The sequence below is a fragment of the Colobus angolensis genome, unplaced genomic scaffold (genome assembly GCF_000951035.1).
Source record: "Colobus angolensis palliatus isolate OR3802 unplaced genomic scaffold, Cang.pa_1.0 Scaffold268, whole genome shotgun sequence".
Lineage (NCBI taxonomy): Eukaryota > Metazoa > Chordata > Mammalia > Primates > Cercopithecidae > Colobus > Colobus angolensis.
The window spans coordinates 476,259-503,217 of record NW_012115910.1 but is presented as its reverse complement, the minus strand read 5'-3'; positions in this window follow the sequence as shown (position 1 = coordinate 503,217).

Sequence of the window (26,959 nt, the reverse complement as noted above, 5' to 3'; positions counted from 1 at the left end):
TTAATAAGACATTCAACAGAGACTGCACACGGCCTGAAGAGTCTAAAATATTTGCTACCTGACACTTTGCAGAGGTTTGTCAACCCCTACACAGCACTGACATTGAATGAAATATTGCTGTATACTCTAATCTAAATGAATCTCACTGACTTCATATTGAGGAAAGAAACTAATGACAAAGGTACATACTATATTATATACTCCATTTATATGTGTTTCAAAAGCAGGAGAGACTAATATAGGAGAGCAGATGGTTGTAACAATGGCTAGCTGTGTGGATAAATTCTGGTTGGGAGGAGGTGCAATTCGGCCTCTGAAGTGAAATACCCTGATTTTCCATCTCAAGATGTTTACATGAGTGTGTTTCCTACATGGGAATTCAATGAGATCCACAATTGGTTTGTGGACTTTTTGGAGGCTGTTTTAATTAAATCAAAATTTAAAGTAGCCTCCTAGACAAATAATGGAGCCTCACTGTCAGAATGTGAGGAATTCGTAGAGCTGCCCACAGTTACCCCATCACTTGCCTAGCACCCCCTTCTCCGAGTGCTGCCTTCTGAAACGTCAGGTTTTTCTGTAGAAGCACACTTTCTTGGAAACCCATCTTCTTGAAGATCTATTTTTGTCCACATAGGATTGCAGGTTCTTGGGTTCCTTTGGGCTTCATGATTAATTTCATTGTATTTGATTTATACTTTTCAAAAATTCTTCTCTGTTACAGTTTTCCATCGGCTCTCATATGTACTTTACAACTTTTATATTTTTCTCTTCTTAGCCTTTATTTTGATAAAATGATTTTCAATCTTTGGTTATTAAGGAAAAGATTTGATGTCATTTGGAATATCTTTATATTTAAAATATATATATCTTGTGGTAAGTAGTACTTTATGCTTCACGACTGTTTTATATACATTATGACTCAGAATTCCAATAGAAAAGTAAATATTTAAGAATTGCCAAAGCAGTTTTGAAAAAAGCAAACTGAAATATGTGTGAATCCTGGGAAAGAAGGCTTGGAGTAGCATAAAGCAAAATATGTTAAAAAGTGATTGTAATAAAAACAGTGTATCTGTGGTATAAGTACAGGCAAGTAGAAGAATCAGACAGAATAAGAGTTCTGGATGAATTAAAGGCAAGAGGTGGGGGGAGAAATATTAACGTGTTAAGAAAATTGGCTCATCCATTTGAAAAGAGAAGCTTTCCTTAAATATAATTCCAAAGGCCAAAGTATTAAACTTAAAAGAAAGAAAAGTAACTAAACTTAGTAACACAACAAAATACCATCTATAAAGTAAAATACACGAAATAGACTGGAGGCTGAGTACAAAGACTCACGCCTGTAATCCCAGGCCTTTGGGAATCCAAGGCGGGTGGATCACTTGAGATCAGGAGATCGAAATCAGCCAGGCCAACACAGTGAAACCTTATCTCTACTAAAAAAAATACAAAGATTAGCTGAGCACGGTGGTATATGCCTGCAATCCCAGCTACTTGGGAGACTGAGGCAGGAGAATCACTTTAACCCAGGAGGACGAGGTTACAGTGAGCCAAGATCGCACCACTGCACTCCAGCCTGGGTGACAGAGCCGGACTCTAGCTCAAAAAAAAAAAAAAAAAAAGACTGGAAAGAAATTCACAACATAAATATACATATATATGCATATACATATATACATAAATTAGAAAAGATATGTGCTAAGAACATAGAAAGATATGTCAAAAACTCAAATAAGATCCCACATTTCTCTCCTCATGTGCTGCAGTCTAAACTCCGTGGGACACATAAGTCCCTGTCTTTGGCCCTTTCTTCCCTCTCTCCCATTCCTAAAACTCTTCCAATGATCCCCGTGTAATACAGTTTGTGCAATCCCCCATATCATCATCCTATTTTCTCAATGTTCTGTTCACCTTCTTGATCTAATAGAGTGTCTTATCCCTTCCCTGCTCTACCTTTCAAACATTGGCAGGCTGTTTTTGTTTTCTTTTCTATGACCTCCATGTTGCTAAACATGTGAGTAGAATAACTGCCTTTCTTGATTTTTTTTCTTTAGTTACAGACTACTTTTCCTTTGTGCTCCAAAAACAAGATGTAACAAACTAAATCAAAACAAAACACAGTTTTGGATATGTTATCAGATTAAATCACCTCTACGTCTTCACGGCATCCTCGTCATTTCCCTGAATCACTAGGCCTATTTAACTGTTGGTGATTTCAATATTCAATGCCCAGGACTCAGTTCCTTGTCCTTGTCGTCATTCTCTCCTTTGGTGAGTTTTCTCCCCTTTCTGCCTCAGCCATCCTCTCATGATCTTACCCTAGCTCTTTCCATCATTGTAACCCTCCTTAGCTTTAATTTAATGCATCCCATTATGCACCCTACCTCCTATTTTTAACGTATTTCTTCCAGTACCTTAAACTCAACAATCTTTCAACCTCATGGGAACTTTCATTCTACTGATTCTACCAACATTTTTCTCAGGCAATTACTCTTTAATGGTTTCACTCCTCTTTCTATCCAACTTAAATTCTATCTACAGCAGGGGTCCCCAACCCTGGGGCCGCTGATTGGGACTGGTCTGTGGCCTGTTAGGAACCGGGCCACATTGCAGGAGGTGAGCAGCTGCGGGAGAGCATTACTGCCTGAGCTCCACCTCCTGTCAGATCAGTGGGGCGTTAGATATTCATAGGAGCATAAACCCTATTGTGAGTCGCATAGGCCAGGGATCTAGGTTGCACGCCCCTGATGAGAATTTAATGCCATGCCTGATGATCCAAGGTGGAACAGTTTCCTCTTGAAACCATCCCTGACTCCTGGTTCGTGGAAAAATTATCTTCCACAGAACTGATCCCTGGTGCCAATGAGGTTGGGGATCGCTGTTCTATAGGCATTTGTTAAAATCACTCTTTTTCATAATCCCTTGACAAAACTACAACCCTGGCTCACTCTGTATTTGGGACCACCCCTCACTTAAGCCTGTGTGATGAATGAGGCTGGAGGAGAGACAATCAAAACTAAGCAGATGTGCACTAGCTCATGACCATCAACCTCAATTTCCAGACATCTTCTAGCTATGTCTTCTCTCTCTCTTATACATCTATTTTACACTTTCTCCTCTCCCCTGAAATTTTCAACAGCTTCATCTGTTGAAATATCTCACTCTAATAATTCCTGTTGAGAAAATTTAAGGAATCTTAAAAGAATTTCCACAAGCCTCATTTTCACATCTCTGGCCTACTGGTACCTCCACCTACATACGCTGCCCTTTTGCCTGTTACTACAGAACGATCCATGTTTCTGTCTAAAGCTAATCCCTCCCAATGGCCATAAGGTTCCACCTTCATCAATTAAAAAAAATCTTTATCGAATCATTCTGCCAGTACACACATATGTTTTTATGTCTCCTTTAAAAAATAAAATAAAATAGTCAAGCATTTTGGCTCATGCCTGTAATCCCAGCACTTTGGGATGCCAAGGCAGGTGGATCACGAGGTCAGGAGATCAAGACCATCCTGGCTAACATGGTGAAACCCCGTCTCTGCCAAAAATACAAACAAATTAGCTGGGCATGGTAGTGGGCACTTGTAGTTCCAGCTACTCAGGAAGCTGAGGCAGGAGAATGGCGTGAACCCGGGAGGCGAAGCTTGCAGTGAGCCGTGATCACACCCTGCACTCCAGCCTGGGCGACAGAGCGAGACTCCGTCTCAAAAAAATAAATAAAATAAAATAAAAATAAAAATAAAAACACTTCTCTTAATTTCCAAACTAGTTTTTCTCTCTCTTACCTTCTTAAACACACTCTGATATGCCCTTTAACCCATCACTTCACCAAAACTTCTTTTGCCTCGTTTAAAAATGACTTCTATGTTGCTAAATCTGTCAATTCAAATAATCATTGAACTTGATCTATCAACATGATTCAACACAATTTATTTCTTCCTCCTCCTTGATACATTTTCTTCACTTTTCCTCCAAGATCCCACACTTGCCCAGTTTTTCCTATCTCCCAGGTTCTTCTGCTATTCACTTTCCTCCACAGCCCCTTCCTATTCACCCTGAACTCTTCATGTTCTTCATTTTCCAATCTACACACACATCCATGGCAGTCTCTTCAACCCTCAGGATTTTATACAGTTTCTCAGTGCCAAATTCATATCTACAGTCCTGTACCCCTTCCCAAATTCCAGATATACTCAACATGTACTCGACTTATTTGCAGGTTTTATAGACATTCCAAACCAAACATTTCTGTTACAAAATTATAACTGCTATGAAAAAAAAAAAAGATTAGAGTCAGGAGGACCTGGAGTGAGATGTGGGGTGCTGGTGGAGATGTGTTACTGTGTTGATTAGGCGTATGGCAGTTAACACTCATGAGCCAGTGATGGATTCTTCAAGCAGATTCTGTTCTATTCACCCAAAATACAGCAGTAGAAAGAAGAGGCAAAAACTCTCACCTTCTCGGAATGTACATTTTAGGCCAAAATTTATTTTCAAATTTTATAAAGAATTACTTACAAAATTGATAATAAAATATAAATTGCAGGCAAGAAATAATGGATAATTAAGTATGCTTATTAAATTAAAGGTAAATGAGGGGTTTTGGGGTTTTTTTTTTTTTTAGGCCAAGTTTGCTTTGTTACCCAGGCTGGAGTGCGGTGGCGTGATCTCTGCTCAATGCCACTTCTGACTCCCAGGTTCAAGCGATTCTTGTGCCTCAGACTCCTGAGTAGCTGGGATTACAGGTGTGCACCACTATGCTTGGCTAATATTTGTATTTTTAGTAGAGACAGGGTTTCACCATGTTGGCCAGGTTGGTCTCAAACTCCTGACCTCAAGTGATCCGCCTGCCTTGGCCTCCCAAAGTGCTGGGATTACAGGTGTGAGCCACTGCACCCAGCCATAAATGAGTTTTTGAAGATACCATTTTAAGAAAGAAAAAAAAAGGACTTTTCATCAGACTTCTGCAGAGTTTATATTTGTTGCATTAAGAAAGACTGATGCAGGCCGGGCGCCGTGGCTCAAGCCTGTAATCCCAGCACTTTGGGAGGCCGAGAGGGGCAGATCACGAGGTCAGGAGATCGAGACCATCCTGGATAACATGGTGAAACCCCGTCTCTACTAAAGAATACAAAAAACTAGCCAGGCAAGGTGGCGGGCGCCTGTAGTCCCAGCTACTCGGGAGGCTGAGGCAGGAGATGGGGTAAATCCGGGAGGTGGAGCTTGCAGTGAGCTGAGATCCGGCCACTGCACTCCAGCCTGGGTGACAGAGTGAGACTCCGTCTCAAAAAAAAAAAAAAGAAAGAAAGACTGATGCAATTCTATCTTAGAGAACTCAACCCTTAAATCTATAGTATTAACATTAGGAATAAATATATTTGTGGAAAATGAGCACTTGTTGCTGAAATATCCCTGCTGGTAGGAGCAGAGGCAAAGCCAGACAGGAGCTCCAAGCCCTGGACACAGGGCAGGGTGCCTGCCACACACTGTGGGTCTGTGTGCTCCACTTTGACCTGAGTAAGTGACTATAGTAGACCCTGGGCAAGTCCAAGCCGCCATGGTCCAAGAGGAGGCACTGCCAACCAATATCCATACAGTAGGAGGACACTGAGAACCTGAAGGAGTCCTGCCAAGAGTCCAAGAGCTCCTGGAGATGGGCAGGGGATGGAGACCAGGGATTGGTCTTATTACAGCCTGTGTACTGTGACAAAGGGAAAAGCTCCAGAGCAGAGCTGCTGAGAGTTTAACTGTATAAGCCCTTGTCTGTGGGTTAGAAAATACTGGCATGAACTAACTCTCCCTCTGTGGTCACACCAAATACAACTATAAATATTTTCTTATCTATCTCACTATATCATGACAAGAAGAAAACTGAATGATGGGTTATTAGGGATTCTTTTAATTTTATTTAATGGCTTCTGAATATATCAAATTTCCTATTGCATGTAAATAGTAGTATGTATTCTGTTATAATCGGAGAAATAAATAAATTATATATTTAACATTTTTAAATAGCAACAATGCCCTCTTAATTTTTTCCCTAGAATCAAAATCAAGTTCATCAACATTTTTCCCAAAATCAAACTTAAAAAAAAAAACATATGAATCCCTGTATCTTCACATTTTATCTATGATAATTAGTAATTAATTACAAATCATACTCAAATTTATTGTAGAGATGGGTGACTGAGAAATATAAGTAGACATCATTAAAAAGATATTTTTAATATCATTTAAAAAAACAGATCTTTTTTAGTATTCTTATCTGTCTTCAGGTTCTATTTCATTCTCGCTATAGTCTATTTATCCTTTTTTATTTTAAGCTTACTCTACAGGGAAGGGAGCAAAATATAAGTTGAATATCATGTTTTCTATTTTTGTAGGACATTATCAATTCATACTCAGATTAAAATTAAAAGGAGATTTTTATTCCCTTTAATTTATTTTCTCAAGCCTTAATTTATCCTGAGTCTTGATTTTCCTGATACTATTATCATAGGTCAGTCCCATTCTTTTGAAAATAGAGAAGGATGACTGTACTATTCCACAGAGTTAAAATTACATTATATACTTATATTTTTCAAAATTTTAACAGAAGACTCAATCGAGTGTTTATGAGTAGTCTATAATTACATCCGGATACCAACTGTTTGTCCAGCAGATAAATGCACTTCTAATTAGATATGAAGAAAACTGAAAATACACACCAATCTTTTTTGCATTTACTGAAATTTTCTTCTTTCTATTCGGAACACATCGTTGTTCTGCAAATGAGCATCCATCTGTTATGGTGGGAAGAAAATGTAATCCTTTGCTCTTTAGTTCCTATTTTCCCATTAGGCCATACAAGGTAAGGAAATGAGTTCTAGGCTATACTTTTGATTTATTGCAGAACTGAACACACTTACACAGAGAAAAGTGCTATTTTAATTTTACACACTTCAATAAACACACATACATATGTTTAACCTTTAGATGTAGTCATAAAAATGACTGAGGACTCTGGAAGTAGAGTGAAAACATATAAAAGTTTCACTTTTAATCATGTTGTTCAGAACTGTATTGTGCAAAATTAAAGAAAAATCTCTAATATTTTTAAAGTTCACATTCTTAAATTTAGTCTTCCAAAACTATTTACATATTATATTGTATTATGTTTTCTCCATTATTGTACATTCATACTTATCACACTGGACCAATATGAATATATTCAAAAGATTTTATTTTAAGAGCAATTTTGGGATCACAGAAAAATAAAAAGAAGGTAGGGATACATGCCAAATATTTCCTATGCCCACTCCTGCCTCGCCTTTCGCAATATTAGCATCCCTCACTGGAGAGGAACACCTGTTATAATTGATTCACCTGTGTTCGCACACCATTATCACCCAGAGCCATACTTTACACTGGGGTTCCTTCTTGGTGTGGTGCATTCTATGGATTTCAAAAAATGTGTAACAACATGTATCCATCACTATGGTATCATACAGAGTGATTATGGTATCATACAGGGTGTTTTCACTGTCCTAAACATCCTCTGTGTTGAACCAATACATTCCCCACCCCTCTACCTCTGGAAATCACTGATCTTTTACTGCTTCCACAGTTTTGTTTTTTCTGTTCTGTCATGTAGGTAAAATCATACAGCATATGATGATATGTAGCCTATTCAGATTGGCTTCTTAGTAATACACATTTAAGTTTCCTCTATGTCTTTTCATGGTTTAATAGCTTACTAGTTTTTAGCACTGAATAACATTCCATTGTCTGGATGTACCACTGTTTATGTCCCCATTCACCTTCTTAAAGACATCTTCATTACGCTCAACTTTTGGCAATTATGAGTAGAGCTGCTATAAACATCCATATGTAGGTTTTGCATGGACTTCTTTCAGTAAATATCAAGGAGTGTAATTGCTAGATTAGATAGGAAGAGTATGTTTTGTTTCATAAGAGACTGCCAAAATGTTTTCTAAGGTGGCTGTAACACTTTGCATTCCCACCAGCAATAAGTGAGAGTTCCTGTTCCACATCCTCCTCAGTATTCTGAACATCAGCCATTCCCACAGGTGTGTAGTGGGATCTCACTGTGGCTTTCATTTGCATTTACCTTATGACATATAAATTTCAGCATATTTTCATACATTTATTTTCCATCTGCATATCTTCTTTAATGAGGTGTCTGTTCCATTCTTTGGCTCATCTTTTGTGTTGTTGATTTCCATGTTGTTGAGTTATAAGAGTTCATTGTATATTTTTGTTAACAGTCCTTTATCAGATATATTAGTTGTAAATACTTTCTTCCAGTTTGTGGCTTGTCTTCTCATTCTCCTGAAAGTATCATTGGAAGAGTAGAAATTTCTAACTTTAATGCAGTTCATATTATCAATCATTTCTTAAATAGATTGTGCCTCTGGTGTTGTAGCTAAAAAGTCATCACCAAATCCATGATCATCTAGATTTTCTTCTATGTTATTCTATGTGAATTTTATAGCTTTGCATTTTATATTGAGATATGTTATCTATTTTGTGATAAATTTTGTGAAAGGTGTAAAGTGTGTCTAGATTCATATTTTTGCATATTGATATCTAGTTGTCTCATCACCATTTGTTGAAAAGACTATCTTTTCTCCATTATAACATCTTTGCTCTCTTGTTAAAAGTTAGTTGACTGTATTTATGTGAGTCTATTTCTGGGTTCTCTGTTCTCTTCTATGGATCTACTTGTCTATTCTTTCATCAATATTATGCTGTCTTGATTCCTATAACCTTATAGTGAGTTTTAAAGTCAGATAGTGTCAGTTCTGGAACTTTGTTTTTCTCATTCAATATTGTGTTGGCTTTTCTGGGTCTTTGTCTCTCCATATAAACTTTAGAATAGTTTGGGTCAATATCCACAAAATATTTTGCTGAGATTTTGGCTGGGATTGCATTGCATCTGTAGGTCAAGTTGGGAAGAACTGACATCTTGTTAATACTGAGTTTTCCTATCCATGAATATAGCATATCTCTCCATTTATTTAGTTCTTCTTCAATTTATTTCATAAGTTTTGTAGTTTTCCTCATATAGACCTTATAAATATTTTGTTAGAATTAGACTAAATAGTTCATTATTTTTGTTTTGCTAGTGGAAATGATACTATGTTTTTAATTTCAAATTTTACTGTTCATTGCTAGTATATAGGAAAACAGCTTGCATCTGTGTTTTAACCTCATATCCTGTAACAGTGAAATAGTAGTGTATTAGTTTCAGCAGTTTTTTTGCTGATTTGTTTCTGTGTTCTACATAGCTGATTATGTTATCTGCATTTAACCCAGTTAGTAGCTCTACAGTGTTGCATGAATGCCTCCAACTTATTTTGTAGTCAAATCTTTGATCTCAATGCTAAGATTTCAAATCAGATGAAACATATTTTCTCATAAATGATTCTCTTCAGAAAATTATTTTTCTTAGAATCACAATGTTTTTAAAAATACATTATCATATATGAATTTATTCATATCAGATATGAATATTATCTCTCATATTCATCAGTTATTTCAACTGAGACATGCATTTTGAAGGATATTAATAGTTTCCTTACTATCATCTCTCTCTAAAGTTCCAAGATCTGCCTAGGTGTGTATTTCTTTATATGGACAATATACCTATTGGTTAAGTTTTTTTTTTTTAATTTTGGAATCTTAACTTATCCTTTGACTTTGTGCCGTTTTCTTCTCTTACGTACTAATATGGTTTTGCTGTGTCCCCACCCAAATCTCATCTCGAATTGCAGTTTCCATAATTCCCACATGTCGTGGGAGGGAACCATTGAGAGGTAATTGAATAACAGGGGCAGTTTCCCACCTACTATTCCTGGGATAGTGAGTAAATGCTCACAAGATCTAATGCTTTTATAAGGGACTTCCTGCTTCACTCAGCTCTCATTCTTTTCTCTCCTGCTGCCTTGTGAAGAAGGATATGTTTGCTTCCCCTTCTGCCATGATTGTAATTTTCCTGAGGCCTCCCGCTCCTATGGAACTGTAAGTCAATTAAACCTCTTTCCTTTATAAATTACCCAGTCTCATGTATGTCCTGATAGCAGCATGAGAATAGACTAATACATGTATTGATTATTCACCCCCTAATGTTAGCCCTGTAATACCTATCACAGCTATTCTGAAGCTCTTGCTTATTTTTGCAATGTCTCCCTTCTGTTTGCTCATGACTTTTCTTTATTCTTAACATATAAATTTTCCAGTTGAATCTCATCTGGATTTGCTTTTCATTGTATTCAGTGTGTTTCTAATTGCCTTCATTGCACTTATTTTTTGGAGGTAATGTTTTCTAATCTCAGTTTGTTCTCTCTACACTAATGAAAAATCTACTCGTATATGATATTTGGGGAATGTTCCATACATTAAAAATACTACTTATTTGCATCAAAGTCTCAAAAACAGTCAATAGAAAATAATTTTTGGATTAGTATATGTTAAACCAATGTACATGTCATCTGTCATTTCTGCTCATTAGCTTGTAAAATGATCACTCTGGCTTCTGTGAGGAAAATAAACTGAAGGGGGCAGAACCGGAGGTGGGAGGCAACTGAGCCGGTTGTTAAAATTATTAAAGTGGGGAAGGATGCTGATTTAGGCTGTAGAGGTGGGAGTAGCAACAGAAATGACCTCATTTAAAAAATGTAAATAGAACTGGTAAGACTTAGGGATGGATTAAACTATGACTGAAAAAAAGAAAGCAATATGAAGAATGACTGTGTGTGTGTTTGAATTTAAACACTGGGTTGAGAAAGTTGCCTTTCCCTAAAATGTAAAAATAAAAGGGGAGCACGTAAGCAAAAGATCAGGAGGTTAATTCTGAACACCTTACGTGTGAGGCACAGGTTGCACAACCAAGAGGAAATGTCAAACTGGGAGTGAGAAGGAATATTCCAGGTTTCCAGAGAAATTCAGGCTGGAGTTATAAATCGGAAAGTTATTGGTGTATAGATAATAGAAACAATGAATGCCATTGCTAAGATCTGCTGAGTATCAAGGGACTGTGCTAAGTGCTTTACATGTATTATCTCAATTAATATTCAAAATACCTTTTAACCTAAATATTAATACCAACTCAATTTTACAGATGATGAATCTGAGACACAAAGATTATACAGCACCTAAGTGACTGTCAGGATTCAAAATCTTGCTCTCTGACTAAAAGCTCTGCAGGCAAAACCACTGCATTTCACTCAGTACAGCAGGAGAGGGAAGAAAATAGGGCACAAGACTTAATGCTGAGCAACTTGGCATTTAGAAGATGAGTGAATAAAAGTAATAAGGAAAGGCAGCTAGGAATTCCTGACCAGAAGAGTAGTTATGTAAACTAAGAAAAAGAAACTTCAAGAAGGAAGTGACATTTACCTGTTTCTGTGGGTGTTAAGGTGTGTGGTAAGATGAGAACTGAAAGTGTCCATGAACCTGGTAATAAAAGGTCCACAATGCTCTCAGCCAGGGTAGTTTTGATGGGCATAGAAAAGCCAGATGGAAATGGGTGAGAGTCAAAATGGCAGAGTATAGTCACTCACTGGACATGTCCTGTGCTTCAAACACATAAATATGACAGATTAAATTTAAAATAATAAAATAAAAGAAAATAATAATAGTAAAACTAAAAAAGAATAACAGAAACAAGACTAGAACAGAAATGCAAACATGAGGGCTAAGATTGTGAGTGTGATGTGTCCCGGGCCCAGGGAACTAAAACTATCACTTAGGATGAAGAAGAGGACTAGCTTCAAGACTTGTAACTAGGGGCTATGGTGTGCCATTCTACTTTCTACCTGGCTGATCTCAAAAGGAGAAGAAAATAATCCCATGTCCATTTCAGACAAAGAGTTAAAAGGTTTTAGAAAGCAAGCCCAGGGAAAAGGATAGCTTTTTCACCAGGAATTCAAGGAAGCTACAGATAGCTCTATAATTGTCTCTGCACAGGGTAAAGCACTTAATTTCCCTTGTGAACACACAGTTAGACTGGGACTTGGTACACCACATGTAAGTAGCTGTGAAAACATTAGCTAAGAAGAGATACACATGGGTGGAAATGAACAAAAAGGGATAGAAGAGTTCACTGAGAATACAACTGATATTAAAAATATGGAAATATGTGAAAGAGCAATTAAGAGACATGGAAGATGACTGACAGTCCCCAATATACCTCTCAGAGCAATTCTAAAAATAGAAGAGTAAGAGAATGAAGAGAAGGGCGGAGAGGCAATATTTGAAGAAATAAAAAATCAGAACTTTAGTGGAAACGGTCATGAGTCTATAAATTAAGAAATATACTAGCAGCACTGAACACAGAACTACCTAAAGAGGCAGTTGTAAAAATTACCACAAATAATTGACAACCGTCAGAGATATGTCAATTAGAATTATAGTACAATTCACACTAGCAACAATAAAGCCAAAAGTTGAGTTAGTAAATATATACAGAACACTGAACAAAAACAACTATTACCTAAATTTTAAAATCTGTCATGCTAGCATTGAAGAGTAAGGTAAAATAAACAGATTTTCCAGCACAGAGAGACAAATATAATTTAACACAACAGAAATCCTTACTGAGAGAACAAGTAAGAAAATACTTCAACAAGTAATAAACTATACCCAGAAGAAGAAAAACTATGGGACTCAAAAAAATGCTGTTTTTAAATGGCAGTAAATTTAATTATTGAGTATAAATTCTAATACCTTTTTAAAAAGGTAAAGGTAAACTTTAAAATGAGGATAGACATGCTTAGAGGGAATTAAAATATTCTAGAGAATAGAAAAGGATGCTAAAAAGAAGTCTCACCTTTGCTAAAACATTGTAAGTATAGTTAAGTATGCATGTTTGAAAATGTTTAAAAATACTAAAAGAACAAACATAAAATATTTAGCTTTAAAGTGAACAGAATTAATAGAATAGAAAAAACTCCATAAACTGAACAAAAGGCATAAATATTTTACAAAACAAAAGAAAGTAATGAAAAATAATGGTAGACATAAAACAATGCAAGATGGTAAAACATATATATTTAAAAAAACATAACAAATAAAAATGTATTACATTCACTCTGGCCTAAAGCTAGTTGTCTTCCACAGCCTTTTACTTCTTCCTGAGTTTTCATCATCCATTTAAAAGCATGCAGCTATGTGTTGCCATGTAACCAGGCCCTCGCCAACCGTATACAAATGTAAATGTTGTTTGTTCCTCCAGGGTATTTTTAAAATCCTTGTCCTGGAGGATTCACTCCTGTCTGCTGGCTGGAAATGGTAATGACTGGAGCAATCAGTGAAGCTATGTGCTGAGGGTAGAAGAGCCATGATATTACTGAATCCCTGGGTGACCTTGTGGAGTGAAGCCTACCTGACCCTAGAATGTCATGTGAAAGAAGTAATCTTCTGTCTTGTATAATCTAGTGAGCTTTGATTCTCTGTTATAGCGTATTAGCTTTTACTCTACCAACTTTACTTATACAACAAAAGTAAGAGGTAGAGATATTGATTGGGTTAAAAATCAAGTCATAAACTGTTTATAAAAACATCATACAATAATGCCACATAGAAATATTGAAAATAAGTGGATGAAAATTTACATTCAAATACAAAACAACAATTGTGTGGCAATATCAATATCAGACAAAATTTAAGTCAGAAATCTCACTGGATAAGTCATTCAAAATTTTGAAAAAGCAATCTGCTGAAAATATATAAAATAATGATTTTGTGTGTACCCAGTAACCAACTGAAACTACAGTAAAAACTAAACTAAATATTATAAAATACCTGGATTTAAACTGGATATTATAAAATATCTAGTTTCATCAGAAGCTACAAAATTAAGCTCACAAATATAAATAAGGGCACAAAAATATGAAAGCTAAAATCAACAAGCATGATCTGATAAATATATAGAGACCTCATGAGATATTATATACATACATATGCATTTCAAGTATTTGTAAAACAATAAAGTAAGCCCAACAAAATTTCAAAGATCTAAACTCATGTTGATCACATTATTTAATTATAAAGTGGTAGGAACAAAGAGGACAATTAATAATTTTAATTTTTCAATTTAATAAATGTTAAAAGCATATAATGTGATAATTTAACAAATGGTACAATAGAATGAGGGAAAAATCTGAATAATAATAGCTGAAATAATTAATAACACAAAAATATTGTGTTTTAGAAGATAAACAAATAATATAACATGCTACAAAATTTAAAATATTAATCTCTGAGATAACTAAAATAAAAAAAGAGATAACATGCATGCACATTAAAAATGGGAATACAATACCACTACACACAATATAGTAAAATAGCAGTAAAATGAAAATATTCTAGGTATAATATAAATTCCAAAGAAATAACTTGAGGACTTTTTGTATTGCAAAAACATGCCTGAAAGAAAACAATGAACAGGAATCATCTTTGTATTTATATATATTAGACAAAAGGGAATGCTATATAAAATGGAAAATGAGAACATCTCATATACTGTTGACAAACAGAAATGAGTCCAGCCAGTTTGAGGGCAATTTGACAATCTTAAATATGCATGTCCTTTGAATTAAGTCCAGTTTTTTATCACCAGTTAATTCATTATTTTAAACATAACAAAGCTCAAATGTCATAGGAGTTGTGTTGCTTTAGGCCAACAAATATATGAAAAAAATGCTTAATATCACTAATCATCAGAGAAATGCAAATTGAAACTAAATGAGATACCATCTCATACCAGTCAGAATGGTTATTACTAAAATGTCAAAAAATAACAGGTATTAGTGGGGACGCAGAGAAAAGAGGATGTTTATACACTGTTGGTGTGAAAGTAAATCAGTTCAACCCCTCTGAAAAACAGAATGGAGATTCCCCAAAGAACTAAAACCAGAACTACCACTTGACCCAGCAATCTCATTGCTGGATATCTTCCAAAAGGAAAAGAAATTGTTCTATCAAAAAGACACCTGCACTTCTAAGTTTATCTCAGCACTATTGACAATAACCAAGTCATGGAATCAACCCAAGTGCCATCAATTTGGGTTTGGATAAAGAAAATCGTGCATGTACACACTGGAATACTCTGCAACTGTACAAAAGGATGAAATCATGTCCTTTGCAGCAATATGGATGCAGCTGGAGGCTATATAGGTGAATTAATACAGAAACAGAAAATAAAATGCCACATGTTTTTACTTACAAGTGGGGTCTAAATAATTGGTGCAAATGAACATAAAAATGGAAATAGGCTGGGCATGATGGTTTATACCTGTAATTCCAGCACTTTGGAAGGCCAAGGAGTGTGCATCATCTGAGGTCAGAAGTTCAAGACTAGCCTGACCAATATGGCTAAAACCCATCTCTACTAAAAATATAAAAAATTAGCCAGGCATGGTGGTGGGCACCGGTAATCCCAGCTACTCTGGAGGCTGAGGCAGGAGAATTGCTTGAACCCGGGAGGTGGTGGCTGCAGTGAGCCGAGATTGCGCCATTGCACTCCAGCCTGGGCAACAAGAGTGAAACTCTGTCTCAAAAAAAGAGGAAATAATAGACACTGGAGATCACAAAAGTGGGAGGGAGAAAGAAAGAGGGGGAAAGGCTGAAAAACTACCTATTGCATACTAGGTTCATTGTTTGGATAGGGGGTTCAGTAGAAGGCAAACTCCAGCACTATGCAATATACCCACTTAACAAATTTGCTTATATACCCCATGAACCTAAAATAACTTGAAAGAAGAGTTGCATTGCTTTCTCAATCTGAAATGGGATCTGTGGGTTGTGTGCCCCAAATTTTACTTAATCCTAATACATTAAGGGACACTACTGAGTTTGCTTCCACTCTACCATAGATGCTCATGTTCTCAGGAGGAGTGGTTTGCAAGTCAGCCTGTCATGCTTCTATCTGGTGATGGCAGCAGCTCAAAAATTCATCAGAGTGGTGGATGATGAGCCTCCCTAGTTACCAGAGATAAAAAAAAAAAAAAAGATTTGTTTTTGCCCTATTTTATAAGCAATGGGTTGATTCAATATAAGACACCTGTCCTCACATTGCCATTTACCTCAAAAATGTTCTCTTGATGATATCTTGAAATATTACCTATGATTTTGTATTTTGTCTAGATGATTACCATCATCTAGACACAATGTTATCTCTTTCCTACAGATTTATGTACACATTAGTTCCAATATTCCACTAATGTCTTTTACTCTGGTGAACATCAGCGTCATCATTGATATTTTTAGTTACTTGGTCCCTCAGTTTATTCTTCTGTAAATTGGGATGTTGGACTATGCCTACATATAACTAATTCTAAAACTTTCATCAACCTACAAAAATAAAGAGATATAGAAATGTCCTGTTCTAAGTTATATCAAAAAAATCATCAATTTCTCACTTTGGAGAAAACAAGGAAAAAATAACAGAGGTGTTAAAAATTAGTTGCTCTGGGTTTTACTTACTGTATTTTTTTCTTTCTTTGTTATTTTAAATTCTGTTACCTTTTTTTAAAAAAAAAACTTTATTTTTTTAGAATAGTTTTAGGTTTAAGGAACAATTGAACAACAAGTATAGAAAATTTCCCTATATCCCTTGCTTCAACACAAGTCTAGGCTCCCCACTGAACACATTCTAGATGGGTGTGGTGCCTTTGTCACAATCAACAACCTTATGTTGATATATCGTTATCACCTAAAGTACATACTTTATGGTAGGGTTCAATAATGGCATTGTGCATTCTATAAGTTTGGACAAATGTATAATGACATGAATCCACCATAAGAGTATCATACAGAATAGTTCTACTGCCCTAAAATCCTATGTCACCTACTTATTTATCCCTCTATCTTCCCTAGCCTCTGGCAACAACTGATCTTTTTACTATCTCCATCGTTTTGCCTTTCCACAATTCCATGTAGTTAGAATCATAGGGTATGTAGCCTTTTCAAATTGGCTTCTCACACTTAGCAATAGGCATTTAAGGTTTCTCCACATCTTTTCATGGCCTGGTAGCTAATTACTTTTTAGTCCTGAATAATATTCAATTGTCTGGATGTAACACAGTTTAATTATCTTTTCACTTACTGAAGTTTGCTTCTTTATTGCTTCCACATTTTGACAATTATGAATAAAATTGCTATAAAATCTGTGTGCAGGTCTTTATGTGGACATAGATGTTCAATTCATTTTGACAAACACAAGGAAGCCCGATTGCAGGATCACATGGTAAGAGTATGTTTAGTTTTGTAAGAAACTGCCAAACTGTCTTCCAAAGTGGCTGTACCATTTGCATCCCCACCAGCCCTGAATGAGTGTTCCTGTTGTTCTACATCCTTGTCAGCATTTGGTATTGTCAGTGTTTTGGATGCGGGCCATTCTGATAGGTGAGTAGTGGGATCCCACTGTTGTTTTAATTTGAATTTCTCTGATGACATATGAATTTGAGCAGCTCTTCATATGCTCATTTGCCATCCAGATGTCTTCTATGATGAGGTGTTTGAGTATTTTGCCCATTTTTTAAAGCTATGTTGTTTATTTTCTTATTGTTGAGGTTTAAGAGTTCTTTGTACATTTTGGACAATAGTCCTTTACTAGAGCTGCCTTTCGAAAATATTTTTTCCCAGACTGTCTTTTCATTCTCTTGACACTATCTCTCACAGAGTAGAAGTTGCTAATTTTAATAAAATCCAGCTTATCAATTATTACTTTCATGGATTTTGACTCTGGTGTTGTATCTAAAAAGTTATCCTATGAAACCTAAGGTCATCTAGATTTTCTTCTGTGTTATTTTCTAGGTGTTTTCTAGTTTTCTGTTTTACTTTTAGGTTTATCATTTATTTCCAGATAAATCGGGGGGAAGGTATAAGGTCTGTATCTAGATTCTTTTGAGTTTTTTATCTTTTTTTTTTTTTTTTTTTTTTTTTACAGCATGGACATCTGTTTGTTTCAGCATCTTTTCTTCTTCTTCTTCTTTTTTTTCTTTTTTTTTTGAGATGGAGTCTTATTCTGTTGCCCAAGCTGGAGTGCAATGGCATGATCTTGGCTCACTGAACTTCCACCCATTGGGTTCAAGCAATTCTCTTGCCTTAGCCTCCTGAGTATCTGGGATTACAGGCACATGCCTCCACATCTGACTAATTCTTGTATTTTTAGTAGAGATGAGGTTTCACCATGTTGGTCAGGCTGGTGTTGAACCCCTGACCTCAAGTAATCCGCCCACCTCGGCCTCCCAAAGTGTTGGGATTTCTGGCATGAGCCACTGTGCCTGTCCAGCATCATTTGTTGAAAAGACTATCCTTTTTTTTATTATATTGTCTTTGCTCCTTTGTCAAAGATCAATTGGCCAAGTTTCTTTAAAATGGTGTGCTAAACATTAATAAAGTTTCAACATAAATAAAGAGCGTATACAGTTGATGGCAAAGAACAAACAAGAAGTACAATATAACAGAGTAATCACCTAGCAAACAAGAGGCTGAGAGCATGTGCTATAGAATGTTAGAAGTAGGGCAGATGGAACGTCCTTTGAAAAATAGGCTCAAGGCTTATAATGTTGGTAAAGTAATGGATGTGTAAAATAGGATTTGCTCTTCAATTCCCAACTACAACCTGTGAGACTTACCTAATGCTAAATTGAAGTTTTAATGACTAGACATTGATTATATTCTTTATACCTCTTTCTGTAATCTTGTCCTGAAAAGGCACTAGTGAGAATAACATGTGACTTCAATGTAGTTGAAATTCTCAGTTAGAGCGTTGATCTGTGAAAAGATATAAGGGACAGCCCTATATAAATCACCTATTCTAATGAAGTGTATTCTTACTATCGAATCACAGTCTAGGTTCAAATATTCAGATGTTAGTTTTCGATTCCTGCTACTTAACTGATTTTTCTTCATTATTTAACAGCAGGGTAAGACACTGATTCTTACTTTCCACAACTTAGTTAATATGACTAAAGAAGCAAGGAGAAACAGAGTTCCCTGTAAGAAGTAATCAAAAAATAAGCATGTGATGTCATGTAAAAGAGTATAACTATGTCAAATGAGTGTCATACTGTTCCCAGACCAAACTGAGGTTGGGCTGCTATTTCTCATGGCCCAATAATGAGATGCAGATGAACCAGGGAGGAAAACAGTCTTTATTTCTGCAATTGGTTACAGGGAGAAGGCCTGGAAATTATCACCAGACTAACTCAAAATTACAAAGTTTTCCAGAGCTTATATACCTTCTAAGCTATAAGTCTACCTGTAAGTGTGCATTCTCTAAAGACATAGGTAATTAACTTCTTTTAATTTATAACTAAGGTCTGAGTCCTGAAGAGCTTCCTCTGGAACCTCAGTAAACTTACTTAATCTAAATGTGTCCAGGTGCTGGGGAGATCACCCTTATCTTGTCTCCTGCCAAATCATGAAGGTTTGGGGAGTTCCTTCAGACTCCCAGTAAGCTTGTTTGTGGAGTCCTGGGGAGTTTCTTCAGACCCACAATAAAGCTTATTTAATCCTAAATGGGTTCTGTTAAGAATTCCTTTGTTATTTTGTCATGACTTAAGGCCCAGGAATGCCCTAGGCAAAACCCTTGGTTGGCTTTTGTTATAGCACAGGCTTTGTATAAGGGCACTGGCTTTTAATATTTAACTTAACCACTGGGTCAGCACTGAAACCATTGTTATGGAGGCCTGAGACCTGGCCTGCCACAATCCCCACTGTCAATCTGTGCATTTCTTTCAGGTTTGTATATTTATTTGTCATGAGAATTGTAAAGAGATAGGGAATCATAAACTTTCTGGCTACTTCCTGCTAAGAGTGGGGGTCGTCGTTATGAGGCACCAAACACATCGCTGGAGTGGGAGAGGTCGATTTGTTTCCAGTAATAACTCTCTGTTTCCAGGACTTAGAGACAGCACCTGTTGAAACATAATAGCATGCAACAGCAACACATATACATAGGTTGCTGCTGTTTTCTTCTGAAGTTTAAGTTGTCTAGTCTTCAGTTCACAGGGATTTAAGACAGCACAGCTTAGGTTTCAGTAATTTCAAATTAGGATAAATGTGGAAAAAGGAAAAGAAAAAGAAATGAAAACATTATTTTGGAGATTTGTAACCAGAAAAATTAGAATTTAACCCAAACTGTAGAAAATAATAAAAATTGAAAAATATCAGGCAAGACTAGAATTTAACAATAGGTGTACTATAGTTTTGGAAACATAATTTTCCCCTCTCCAGTTTCCCATTTTTATTAAAAGACAAATCATGGTAGGACTAGTTTGCTTTATTATACTTGGCCTCATTATTTGTATATAGTGCACCAAGAATAATTATTTTTCACATAGGCCTTTTAAATTCACTTTGATGGAGTTTTGTTCCACAGGAGGAATCTAAGATAAGATCTTTTTAATGCTGATCCCAACCATGGATTTGTACCATCAAATACCTATGAGTTGGGTGAATTCCTCTCTTCTTGAGGTTCCAAGATAACTTGGGGTTCCTGGCCTGTCAGAAAGTGATATTCTTTACTTATCACAGATCAGAAACCCTGTACTGGGACTGTGTACACAAAATACAAGGCCAGTTTTACAAGGACTTTCTTGGTTTCATAAGTCTAGTTTCGTTCCTTAAAGGAGACGGTACCATTCCCGTCAAAGCCTTGGCAAAATAACCAGTTTTTCCAATTGTGTCCTCTTTCAGAAGAAAACAGATCCTTATTGCACTTATGCAAATAACTGTATTGCCATAAATTAAGAATACTCACAAATAATTTCCAAATTCTACCGAAGATAGTTAGAGATAAACAAATATGCTTCAAATTTTGTTCATAGGTGTATACTTGTTAAAAGCAGTTACTAGCTCAAAAGAAAAGTTTCTTTGACTCTGAAAAGCAAAACAGGATGAGCAACATTTAAGCAAAAAATCAAAATGATCATTTCTGTCTCCCATTAGTTCAGTTCATGCATTTAATTCCTGTCTTAGTTGATATTAATGAACATTTTAGCTCTTCAAGAGTCCTGAACATTTTTCCTCTATTCTTATGTCACAAAATCCAAAATTATCAGAAATCTGCATTCAGGAGCACCTGTGAGAGCTTTATAGCTGATTATAAAGCCACCTTCTAAAGAGGACCAAAATAAGACAACTGTTTATGAATGACAAAAAGTTTTAGGGTAGCCATATTTAAAGACACAATTGACAAGGATATCTGTTACCTCTGTGGCACACAATAATTTAACATAACAATTATAATTATTACTGGTAACATACACTAAGATATATCAGAATTATAGGAGTTTCACATGATTTTGGGACACATATCAGTAACATACTTGCACAAATATAGCCCAAAGAAAGCCAAATATGATTTCATATTTGGCAATGCTTCCTGTATAATTTTTATACCAAATAAGCCAAATTTCATCTTTACATTAGTGTGCTATTAATGTTAAACCCAATTCTTAATAAAACCTTACAGACATATTTACCCAATTTTAATGTTTGACCATAAGTAAGATTTTCATAGACCTTTTATTACCCTTTACAATTTTTTTAAAGAGCATGTTAGTGCTCTAAGAGAAACCTGGTGTGTTTTTATTTTAATGATCAATTTACAGGAAAAAAAATGGATAATAACCCTTTAACTTTAGCCAATATGTTTACACACAGAACTTCCTTTACAATCAACCTTCCACAATTTGCTTAAACCTTCACCTTTATTTTATCCAACTTAAAATAAACCTTTAACCTTTAATCTAGGCAAAAATCTACATTCTCATACCTCCTTATAATCTTTTTACCAAAAGTATATTTTACTTTCTTTACACACCTTGCATGTAAACTGTTTCTTCAATAGTTTTTTTTTTTAATTTTTTTTTAATTTGAAACGGAGTCTCACTCTGTTGCCCAGACTGGAGCGAAATGATGCAATCTCAGCTCACTACAACCTCAGCCTCTTGGATTCAAGTTAGGCTCCTATCTCAGCCTCCCAAGTAGTTGGGACTACAGGCACCCATCACCACGCCCAGCTAAATTTTCTTGTATTTTTAGTAGAGGCGAGGTTTCACCATGTTGGTCAGGCTAGTCTCAAACTCCAGACCTCAGGTAATCAGCCCACCTCGGCCTCCCAAAGTGCTGGGATTACAGGCACGAGCCGCTGCACCCAGCCCAGTAATTCTTAAATACATGTTACACTGTTAACTCTCAGCAACCTTTACTTTTGGTGAAAACCTTGTTAAGTTTGGGGCTTTAATTATGTACTAGATGTGGGGCCCAGGACCTACACAGAAGTGCAAATAAGGTCTGACTTATTCTAGTGTTTAACTCTATGTGTTCCAGCCCTTACCTAGCAGTAAAGCAGGCAAGTTGTACAGCTAAGAGTCATAGTGGTATTTTATAAAGCATTTAGGAGATCTAATTACCTTTAAATTGTAAAACAATTCTTGCATAAATCCCCTTTCATAAATTCTTTCATGGCTACACAGACAAGCTATGACATGCCTTGACTTTCTGACTTCTGACAACATGCCTCTTTTTAAACAACCAGTTATTTTACTTTAGGAAAAGAAATTACCATACAAGATCCTTTCTTAATATAAAATCTCTTTTCTTTAATACCTTTTTGTATAGCTAGGGGCATGGTTAATTTCATATGTCCCCAGGCCTTATCTAGAATTTAACACTCCAAAATAAATTGAACAATTTTTAAGTCAAAGAAGCAGTTTATGACCTAAAGCATCAACAAACCTAATATTTGACTTGCATAATTTAGACCAAATGTTTACATTTTTAAAGATATTTTTATTTTATCAATAATCTTTGAAACTCTCTTTATTTTTATAACTTTCTTTTACATTGTTTTATATATAGCTTTTAAATAAGTTTTGAATTAGACAAAAGTTAGTTCCCTTCCAAAAAGACACAATTTTTAGAAAGACTATTTTCCTAAAATATATTTTTCTTGGAAAATACCCAAATAATGAAATATCTGTTGTTTAATTTAATATAGCTTTAGATTCTAAATTATGACAAATTTGTTTATGAGTGTCCCATTACATTTATCTAATTATTTATTTTAATCATTTACCTAGATGATTTATGAAAACCATGATAGTCATCATTTAAAGTTATGAAGCCACCACTGTAATATTAAAACTGAGACAGTGAAAATGATCCGACCTAACTGACTCCGTCTTGTTTCTAACCTCCAAGCTATTCTTGTTCGTTAACTTAGTTTATAGTTTAGCTGTGGAACAAAAACGATAACAGTCCTTTCCCAGAAAAACTTTCTTTATGTCCTTGGACTAGACTTCCTAAGGCCACAAGATTAGAAGTTAGGGTATTTTACTAATTATTAAAGATGTAGTTATCATCATTAAACCAATATTAATATTTTACTTATTAAAAATTACACAAGCAAAGATCATTCTGTTTTGGGCTGAGTTATAGTTATAGCGCCCAATTTTGACACCTTGAAGTATTTGGCAGGGATAAGTATGAAATTGCCTGATCAATAAATGCAAACAAAAATGTATGCTGGTAATTTTAAGATACGTCTAATATTACTTTACCAATGATTTTAAAGCTAGCTTATTTATTAAAGACTTTACTTAAGTCACGTAAAGTTGAAAAAGGATTGACTAGTTTTTCTTTTTCTGTTAAAGTATTTAAGCGCTTTTATTTTTATTTGAGTCAATTAATTAGAACTCTTTTATATATTTTCCATACCAAAACAAGGTCTACACAAGACACAAATACATAGACGTATTAGGCATGCCAATAGAAGTACATTTTACATTCATAAGACCTCCTTTTTCCTATCTTAGACTTGCAAACTCTTGATAACCTGGTTTATTACTGCGGAAGTTGTCAGCTAAATAGCACTAAATCTGCATATTAAAGGAAACAACTCTTAGGTGAAAAATCAAATGGCAAGATTTACATCTTAAGGTACACAGAGAAAAAGTCTGGGTGGTGCTAGAGGGAGGTTAAAGATGGACACCAAATCAAACATAAAATTACAGAAATTTATCATAGGACTGTGTAAGGAGACTAACTTTATTTTGATGTTGACTACCTACGCTTTAACTGGATCTTCAAGCACTGGGCAAAGCCCACACTGAATCCTGGGTTTTCAAAAAGGGAGAATTATTATGAGGCTGGACCATGTGATGCTTTTACAGTACACTTAAAAAATTTTTTTTCCAAACAAAGACATTTCTAAGTGTCTAAATTACACTTTTTTTTAGAAACGCCAGAGGAGCTTCTGTTGTAATAGCTCTTAATGAAGAAAACAGAATCCAGTCAACTGAGAAGAAAAAAAAAAAAACTTTTGCTCAAAAAAGACAAAGCTCTAGGAGAGAAATAAACAAAACACAAACGTGAAGGTCTTTTAAATACAAACCTGCACACATAAATATACACATCTTGGATGTTAGCTTTTAATGAAGCTGACTTTTAATCACTGATCTACTAAAAAAAAAAAGATATTTTTCCTTCCCAGAGGTCTCTCAACAGGGATGAACCCAATACCTCCCATTTTCAAGTTTACATGGTATCAAAAGGAATAAGACAGATACACAAACAAGTGGAGACAAATTTTGGATAACACAATGGGGAGTGCACTCAGGCAAAACAGACTCAAAACCAACTCAAAACCTGATTTCAACCAAAATGCAAAGCAAGTGTATGAGCGAACCCTATTGCTTCCCTTGGTGGTACTGGACAAATGGCTTAGCCTAGATAGGAAAACCATAGGCTCCCAGCAGATGCCCGATTACCTCATCCTTTGAGCGAGTCTGCTCCTGATCTCTGTTCTTCCCCAGCGGTGAAAGGGATGTACAATTTTGTGCACAAAACACCCCTTGGGAGAGTCCCTGGGGAAAATCTCACTGGCAGCTGCTGGGATCCTCCTGAAGACTGTCTCATTACAAGCCACTGCCACTGAACACAGACAGCACTGTCCCAGTCTCTTCTGGCTGCTACGCCAAATTTTGTTCCCAGACCAAACTGAGAATTGGGCTGCCATTTCTCATGGCCCAATAATGAGATGCTGATGAACTGGGGAGGAAGAGGGTTTTTATTTCTGCAACCAGTTACAAGGAGAAGGCCTGGAAATTATCACCAGACCAACTCAAAATTACAAAGTTTTCCAGAGCTTACATACCTTCTAAGCTATATGTCTACATGTAAGTGTGCATTCATCTAGAGACAGAAGTGATTAACTTTTTTAACCTATAACTAAGGTCTTCAGGTCTGAGTCCTAAAGAACTCCTGCTGGAGCCTCAGTAAATTTACTTAAACAGGTCCCGGTGCTGGGGTGATCGCCCTTATCTTGTCTCCTGCTAAATCACAAAGGTTTGGGGAGCTCCTTCAGACTCCCAGTAAACTTGTCTGTGGAGGCCTGGGGAGTTTCTTCAGACCCACAGTATAACTTGTTTAATCCTAAATGGGTCCTGTAAATAATTCCTTCATTATTTTGTCAGGATTTAAGGCCCAGGAAAGGCCTAGGCAAAACTCTTGGTGGGCTTTTGTTACAGCTCAGCCTTTGTACGGGGGCACTGGCTTTTAATGTTTAGCTTATCCACTTGGTCAGCACTAAAACAGTTGTTATGGAGGCCTGCATTAGTGAGACCTGGCCTGCCACAACACCCCACCAAAAGTGACTTCAAAAATTACTACTGAAATAAAGACAAAAAGAACTGAAAGAGATCCTAACTGGCATTCAATAATATTGTTGCTAGTGGTAACATTTTATTTGACATCTTGAAACTAGTAAATGTGTATTGTGGAAATAAAGTAAATAAGAAATGTTTTCATGTCATTAGAAACAAATTCAAAATACTGATACAAATTCAAAATTTATTTCTTTCCAAAATCATACAATTATCCAGCTCTATTTTCCCAAAAGGTTGAGAAGCAAAGACAACCCAGTAGCAATAAATATCCCTAATACTCTAAGCGTGATCTTCAAATAAGCAATTCCACTAAAACACAACTTCGGGAAAATGTGTGATTCTAAGAATGAGCAAGAAATGAACAAGAAGACCATGAGAAAGCAATGAGATGATCAAATGCAGTCATGCAAAAAGACACAGCAGAATCCCATTTTCTGATCCAACATTAAAAAATGCTTGGAAGTCATCACCCTCATCCTCTCAGCAAGGAAAAAGCTGAACAAACTGAAAATCAACAACTTTATTTAGATACAGCAAAGAATTAAAGTCACAGGGCAAACCACTGACCTGAACACTGGAGAGACAAGCAGAGGCTGAGAATCACAGCTTATGGAGAACAGAAGTTCAGAGGCAGAAGTCCACTACTATGGCTGTAGTGTTGAAAAGACATAAACTATTATTAAAGAATTACTGATGGCTCAACGCGGACAACTCTGACAGTTAAAACTCCAGGTGGGGATGAGTTTTATGGGGCCTCAAATTTTTGAGAGGTTTATCTCCAGCAGCCCCACCAGGTTTTGTAAAAAAAAAACTACAGAAAAATCCCCTGTGATTTCATCAGGAGAGCAAAAAGCTCGCCATTTTAAAATATGTCTGAGCTCTCAGTTCTGTCAACAAAGTACTGCCCTCAAAAATAACTAATTTACCAGCGCCTAACTGATCCAGGAAAATGGATGTATTCAAATTAAACCACTTCTATTCCTTGATGTGGGTGTAGAAAAATACCTGACATCAGGCACCGGGCTTTATTGTCTCACCTAGAGACAATAAAACCAGAGAAGCACTTTTAAAAGTCATAGCACAGGGGTACAAGCTCACTGAGAGACTGGAACCTATCATTTTAATTGCATGTGAATGCTTGCAAACATGTACATACTCATATTTGGCAAGAAAGTTGTTCTTATCAGTTATATCAAGACACCTAGTTTAAAAAAATTCTTAATATTATTATAATAATATTAGAACATATAATATTAGTTGAAGAGTTGATCTGGA